Raw genomic sequence first — 7,166 nt, 5'->3', positions numbered from 1 at the left:
CCTAACTGATGCAGTGAGTAGCTTCTCGTTTCTAACAGTAAGTGATTGTACACTATAGGCTGTGAAGGAGGCAAATTGTGATTTGTAATACTGGGCTATATAGAATAAATTTGATTTGACTTGATTACACACTTGATTTTACTCAAGCAACACACATTTTAATTACATGTCATGGCAGAGGTAGTGTTCCTGTTTAAGTGTGCATATATGAATGGTTGTATGTTTGTCATATGCAGGCAGCATAGCATGTTTACAGTTAACACTATCTTATAGAGCTGCACAACTTCATACCTTCAGCAGTATTTTTTATGTCTGTCAACCGAAGGACAACACACTGTGCACACTTTAAATGCATGCTGTGTACAGTGACAGCAGCTTTGATAACCCATCTGATGACACACGTAACCAAATGAATTGTCCCGCCTCCAACCCTAACACATGAAATCTTGTTCAAAGTCAGCAGCACAGAGGTTACTGTCTGCTCCTCAGACAATTAGCTATGGGACATAATGAGAGAGTAAATAATAAAAAGCACCAGCTATTTGCAACACGTCATTTTATTAGTCTTAGTTTATATAAATCGCTCCTAAATTTAGGATTGTGGCATGGCATGTTCCACAAGAATACTCTATATTCTGTATTTTGTCTGTCTTGATTTGATTAGTTTTTCTTGTGTATCACACCTGCTCTTTACCCAGCAGATGCCTTTCTCTTCCTGTGTTTGTGAGTTTCAGTTCCTCACACACACACATTAAATGATTCCTCTGACTTTAATGTGCATTCCCTTTAGATTCAGCAGTGTCACCATGATAATGTGTTGATTAGAAGACATTTTATATTGAATTACACTGCTGACTATAGGATCTGTTTTAGTCCCTTACTTCTCAACTTTAATAACCAGTAGAAGGACAAAAGTCCATGTAGTGCATGACCTCAGGAAACAGTATTTGGTCTGTACTGTACATGTTGTGATTAGTGTAAAGGAAGGGACATTTGAACTTATACTTGTTTAGTGATCAAAATTATTCCTCTACATCTCAGCCTACAGCAGGGAAGACCTTGACTGTTCATATTACTGTACACAAAAACTCAACAGCATTTGATAATGCAGGATAAAAGTTATTATTTACTTTATAACTAAATTTCTTTCATTGCTACATATATTTAATAATGATAAACTGAATTTATATAGCACCTTTCATATGTTACATGTTTTGAAAGGAATAAAAACTGAAAAAATAATGATTAAAAATCAGGCAATTTGATAGATCGGCTAAAAAAATACATTTTAGGGGAAAATCTAAAAAATAAAGTTATTTTAGGGACATTAAGGGATTAAGGGACATTTAAGGTATAGACTGTCATTAATAACAGCATACAAGGTTGTTTATAAATAGCCTGTGGGACACCAAGAGATTGACACAGAAAGGTAGAAAGGTGAGATTAAAAATATGTGCTTTTAAATGTTGTGTCAAATTCTGAATAGAGCCTGCCCCTCTGATATTTTTGTGTAGGCTGTGTCTGGACAGTCTGTTTATGAGAATACATTTCAGTGTTACACATAAACCCTCAAATTACATTTTTAATATACAAAATCAGACAGACAGCTGTGTTGTCTTTGTTGATGCTTTATTGGCTGATTTTGTTACTAATAAAAAAAAAAACAAGCAGGAAAAAAGGCAACTTTCTCACAAAGTGGATCAGATTTGAGAAATTAGTAATGTGTAATTTTTTTGCAAGCAAAAGTCAAAGAAAGGAAGATAAGAGTAACAGTGTAAAGATCTCATCGACATGTATCATATCAATGGATAAGCCTCAACCTTACTGACTGACTTATTTATCAAACTGCTCCACAGTTTCTCCAAGAAGGATGCCGTTTCTGGTGTGGAAGATCTTGGCCAGAGAGGGACTCATTGGGCTTGGTATGTAGTCCTGACACTGATGACCACCAAGACTTGGTGCACACTCAACTATGTAGGAAAAGAAGAAGGTACCATGTTTGAACATGCAACTGTCTGACACCTTTCCCTGACGCAGATCAAATGAACACTCGCCAAGAAGATCACTGTTCCAGTAAGTATCCTCATCATAAACACTGAATGTAAGTTTGTCTCTCATGTTGATGGCTATTTCTCCAAACTGAAAATTCTCACGCCATACAGGATTGTCATTGTTACTTATGATGGCAGTGCGCTTAGTCTGATCACCATATCTAACCTCAACTGAACCATCTGTCTGCGTCCACTTATCACCGTACAGACCACGTGCATAGAGGCTGAAGACCTTCAATGTAGCGAGACCTTTCCCAGCGGGACAGCAGTTTGACTTGATATTCTGATTACTGTTGCAAACACAAGCACAAGGATCTCTTTTGCTAGATCTATGTCCAATCTTACAGCTTTCTGAGCATTTTCTCAAAACTGCATTATTCTTGATGTACTGCTCCACCTCTTGCTTCAGTCCGGCCACGGCAGGATGACCACTTGGCAGTATGGTGTGCAGGGGCTTTAAGTTGTATCGGACCACATCAGGAGTGATTTTCAGTGAGTCAAGCCAGTTGTTGTAGACAGAGGGATTTGAGTGTTCAAAGAGGATGTCAGCACCGTTGATACTCCCACCAATGACCTCTGTGTTACGCTCATTAAACGTGCTGCTGAAACTTTGGCCATAGCCTAAGTTCTTCTTCTTTTCCCGACAGTGTTTGGTCATGGCCTCAACACTGGCGCTATTTGCAAAGGTAGCCGAGGCCTCAACTGACAAACAGTCACTGACTTCTGTTGCTGAGAGGCCGTTCATGGTCGCCGCACAGGTCTTGATAGAAGTGGTTGCTTTTATTTCTCCTCCTAGAGATACCTGTGTGATGTAATGTGTGCCATATGTGTCGATCAGACCGTGATATAATGGTGCGGTCTTCACTGAATATGGAGGAAGGGAGTTCACTGCTGATTCAAAGTCATGACTCAGTGGAGGTTTCGTTGCCAGTCTGTAGCTGTGAAGAACAGAAAATATACAAATTAATTGCAATCTATTACAGTCACGTTTGATCTGCATCACTGTTTGTGTTGTTTTATGTTAAATTGCTGGCATTATTGTAACTGGCCACAGCACTGTAAAACAAAGCATTTAAATTCAGAGTTAAGTATGCAAAGACAAGTATCTGTCCATATACTCACCTGTAGAGGTTACAGTTGATAGACTGTTGAGTAAAGGCGTAGCGGTCTTGTTTTGACTTTTGCATGCCAAAGGTAGCCTGTCTGGAGTGGGAACCTCCAAGGCCAATACCAAGAGTGACGGATGGTGAAGGGATTTTAAGGCCAATCTTCCAATCATTGGATACAGAGGATGTGGAATCATTGACAAGAGTTTCGACCGAATCAAAGAGTGTACCAGAGACCTTCAAACTACACTTGGGGAGGTTTCTCCAGTCCACCACAGAAACTGGGACCTTCTGCTTCTCTCCATTCATGTTGCTGTTTCTGTAGAGCCGGCAAGTGCCATTGCCAAGCTTCCATGATTCAGTGTCGATGACATAGGCACCTTTCCGCTCCATTGTGACGATGTCGAAGCCTTCTCCACCCAGATTGTAACCAGGAACAAAGTGAGCCGCTTTACACTCCTCTGGTGTACCAATGAAGCGTACACTGGATGGCAGACACAGAGGACTCCATGCCCAACACAGGAGCATGAGATGCCACAGCCTTGCCATCTGTATAAAAGGATTAAACAGTGAGAGCAGATAAAATTGGATAGGCAGCTAAACAATGCCACTTTGAATGTTAAATGTCAATATAAATTAGATTGCACTCAGCTAACAAATAGGAAAAAATTTCTTTGAAATATTACTCAACTCAAACTATTATTGTCAGATGTAACTTATGGGTCTTACCGTAAGTGTTGACAGCAAGTTGTGTTACGTGCATTGAAATATCTGACCTATGTTATAGCTTTACTCTGGAGGAGGAGTCTTGTTCGCTAATATGACTTTCACATACTTTATATTCAACTCTCTGCATGCCTATCACACCCTGTTAAGGTGTGAAGCCAAAAGAGGAAGCTGGGGTCTTGTGAGAACATCTTAATGTTTTTTAGCAAGTGCATTTTTAAAAAAAAAAATAAACATAAACCTAGAGAAGGAAAAAACTTGCAGTGATAAAATCTAAAATATTTCACAGCGTTGTGATTAAGCTACAATAAGATAACATCCTAATTTCCTGGGAAACTGGGGGGCACAAGGACAGAGTAAGTACAGATAAATAGAGAAACATCAAGAGAATAAATAATTAAAAGTACATAAAAAATAAGAATAGAATAAAATAGAGACTATTATCTGGAGCATGGGGAGAATATGCAAACTCCACACAGAAGGGCTCCACCCAGCCAGTGAGTCCAAACATCAATGATTAAAAAGTAACTGAGTGATTTTTCAGCAAAATTGTTTGTACTTTTAGATGAGCATTTTTAATGCTAGTAGATTTATTTGTAGTTTAGTAATACTGCAGTAAGGCGAAAGTGCTTCTACTTTTTCAGCATTCATTTCAATATTGCTTTAAGTGCAAAATATTGACAGTGTTACACATTCAGTCCCAACAGCTAGTATTGTACTTGAACTAATATTGTAATAACATCTCAAGAAAAATGACACAATGGTGTGATTAGTAGCAGCAAAGTCAACAAAGTAGCCTACAGCATATGTAAGACTTCAAGTTAACTGTTTGTGTCTGCACCAAAAGTGGTAAATAAACATTGTTTACAATTATTGGGAATCACATCTGCTGGTCTTAAGTGTATTAGAACTTGTGTGACTTCTTCAGTGTAGTAATTCAGGTGGCATTGTTGGCAACCTAAAAACTAATCCCATCTCCCACCTTGGCTACACTGGTATTATGTCAGTATGATGACAGTTTTTGGTGTCCACTGGTGTTGTATAGTCTGATAGCAGTGGGCACAAATGACCACCTGAAGCACTCCATTCTGCACTTAGGCGAGATGATGTAAATAAGCTGCCCATTTGGATGGCTTTTATCTTGTCCTTTATCCTCCTCTCCACCACTGACTCCATCCAGTTCCAACCCAATTTATTAGGTACATGTAGCACCCTACCCCAGTGATTAAGAATAAATTACCTGAGTTGAAGGTATCACTCTGGGCGGGCTCTGGGTCCTGGATTTTAATGTTTGGTGGTGCCGTATTATCCTATGTATTAACTATGAATAGATGTACTTTATCTCACAAATAAGGTAAGTACACACTCTGTTGGTGCCTCCACTTAGTAGATTAATGAAATAACATACGAAAAATCCACTAAGGAAACACCATGAACTTACATTAGTCTTGTACCTTTGCTTTATGTAGCTTAACCCTGAACACTGACTTTAATTACACACCCACACACAGTACTCTTTAAAATAAAACCACTGTATTAACAAAATGTAAATGACACTCACATGAAAATCACAGGTCTTTCATTCAATGCACAGTACCACTCAATAAACCACAGTCAGTACCCAAATACTGTATGAGCTCTGCTAAAATCCGCTAAAATTAAAAAAAAGTCTTGAAAATGAAACATTGCAGGCCTGAATTGATGCTGGCGTGCGGTGAGGTCCAAAACTGATGACCGCTTCGCTTTTCCAAGCAAACATAAAATAAACAAATGCACGTGCACTGAGTTTTGTTTTAGTACTCACTTTCCTCTTGGGTTAATGTGAGGGGTGTGTGTGGAGAAGAAGGCTGAATGAGGGGTTTTACTGATGAAGATGGAGGGGAATGGAGAGGAGGAATGGAGACTGGGACTCAGCTACTGCTACGCACGCAGCTCCCACAGATAACCGATCTCTGCGGCTCAGAGGGGGAAAAAGGTCAAAGGAGGGCTTCCTGGTCCGGTCTGCTCTGACAACATACATTTACATCCTTTACTCACTGATAAATTTCTATGCACTATGATGAAATCAGTCCGAATTCACACAATAACCCGTACACACACAGGTAAACATGAGTAACGTGAGGCTACTACAGCAAACACTGTGTAAATACCAGCTGCATGCTAGCTAATCGCTAATCACGTTTAGCATTTACTTTATAACATTAGCAGTAATACAGTCCGTAATTACCACACACAAATAAGCATGTACCTTCTGTACACCGTTATACTTCGGTTTGTACAGGTAACAGAAATACTCCGGTTTTTCCAACACTACGCAAGTCGTTTTTTCTCTGGTGCTCTCTCGGCCTCTCCTGTCTCTGCCGTGATCTAACCTGCTTCCTCCAAGTCCCCCCCCCCCCGACAACTCAGACAAAAGAGCAGACGACCAATAAACAACCTATACAGTGATGATTGACAAATAAAACACCAATGGCTTGCACATTTTAACCAAACACATAATATCATAAACATAAACACATTTTAAGTACTGTCTTCACTTATGAATGTTTATATATATATATATATATATATATATATTTATATTTATATATTTATATATATAGTTTCTTCTTCCAAACTGAACTCATAAGCATTTTTTTATATATATAGAAAGAACTTGTTATGTATTTATTTACTCCACTTATTAACTTATTTACATTAGACAGGGCTACATACATCTACTGTACTTGAGATAAAGACTTGCAATAAATCCTGTTTTGTTTCTGTGAAACTGGCAAAAATTAGAGGTGCTGATTTATTTAACTCAATGTTCATTGTTGAGGTCATAATTTGTTCTTCTATAAACTTATTGTGTTACACCTCCAACCCCTTCTCTCTCATCCGCTCAGTGATAAACTGGACACAAAAAAATGAATGGATTGATGAATGAATAGTGTTTGGGCCTGCAGCAGAATATAGAGAAAATAAATGTCACGTTACTTTTTTCCCCAGCAGCCATAAAGCTGTTACAAGTGAGACATGAAGAATGTATGTAATTTTCTCCCATGTCACAGGTGTGTTCTGGACCCAAATGCAGCACACAATACAACAGGAATCATTGGTAATAACTTCTATTCAAACACAGGCAAAGAGGAACTTAGGCAGATGGGAAAAAGGGGCTCAGGGGCCGAACCAACCTGAAACAGGACCATGAAAAGGGGTGTGAGCTCAGTAACCAACACTCTTCAGTTCATCAGAGAGTGACGGTACTTGAGAGAGGCAGGCAGGCTGGAGACATGATCGA

The 7,166-nt window shown here is 39.0% G+C and overlaps 1 pseudogene across 1 annotated transcript; it reads right to left on the bottom strand.

The window, feature by feature from the left end:
- Window positions 1–1,821: 1,821 nt before the first annotated feature.
- Window positions 1,822–3,956, bottom strand: LOC146330280 (perforin-1-like; annotated as a pseudogene). Its single transcript, XR_014769859.1, has 3 exons — window positions 3,887–3,956; window positions 3,174–3,706; window positions 1,822–2,989 (listed from the first exon to the last, which is right to left on the bottom strand). The product of XR_014769859.1 is annotated as a perforin-1-like (transcript).
- Between the last annotated feature and the right edge of the window lie 3,210 nt (window positions 3,957–7,166).

The sequence above is a fragment of the Lutjanus erythropterus genome, chromosome 3 (assembly GCF_056507025.1).
Source record: "Lutjanus erythropterus isolate fLutEry1 chromosome 3, fLutEry1.hap2, whole genome shotgun sequence".
Lineage (NCBI taxonomy): Eukaryota > Metazoa > Chordata > Actinopteri > Lutjaniformes > Lutjanidae > Lutjanus > Lutjanus erythropterus.
The sequence above is the reverse complement of the archived record's forward strand: the minus strand, read 5'-3'. Positions and strand labels throughout refer to the sequence as shown.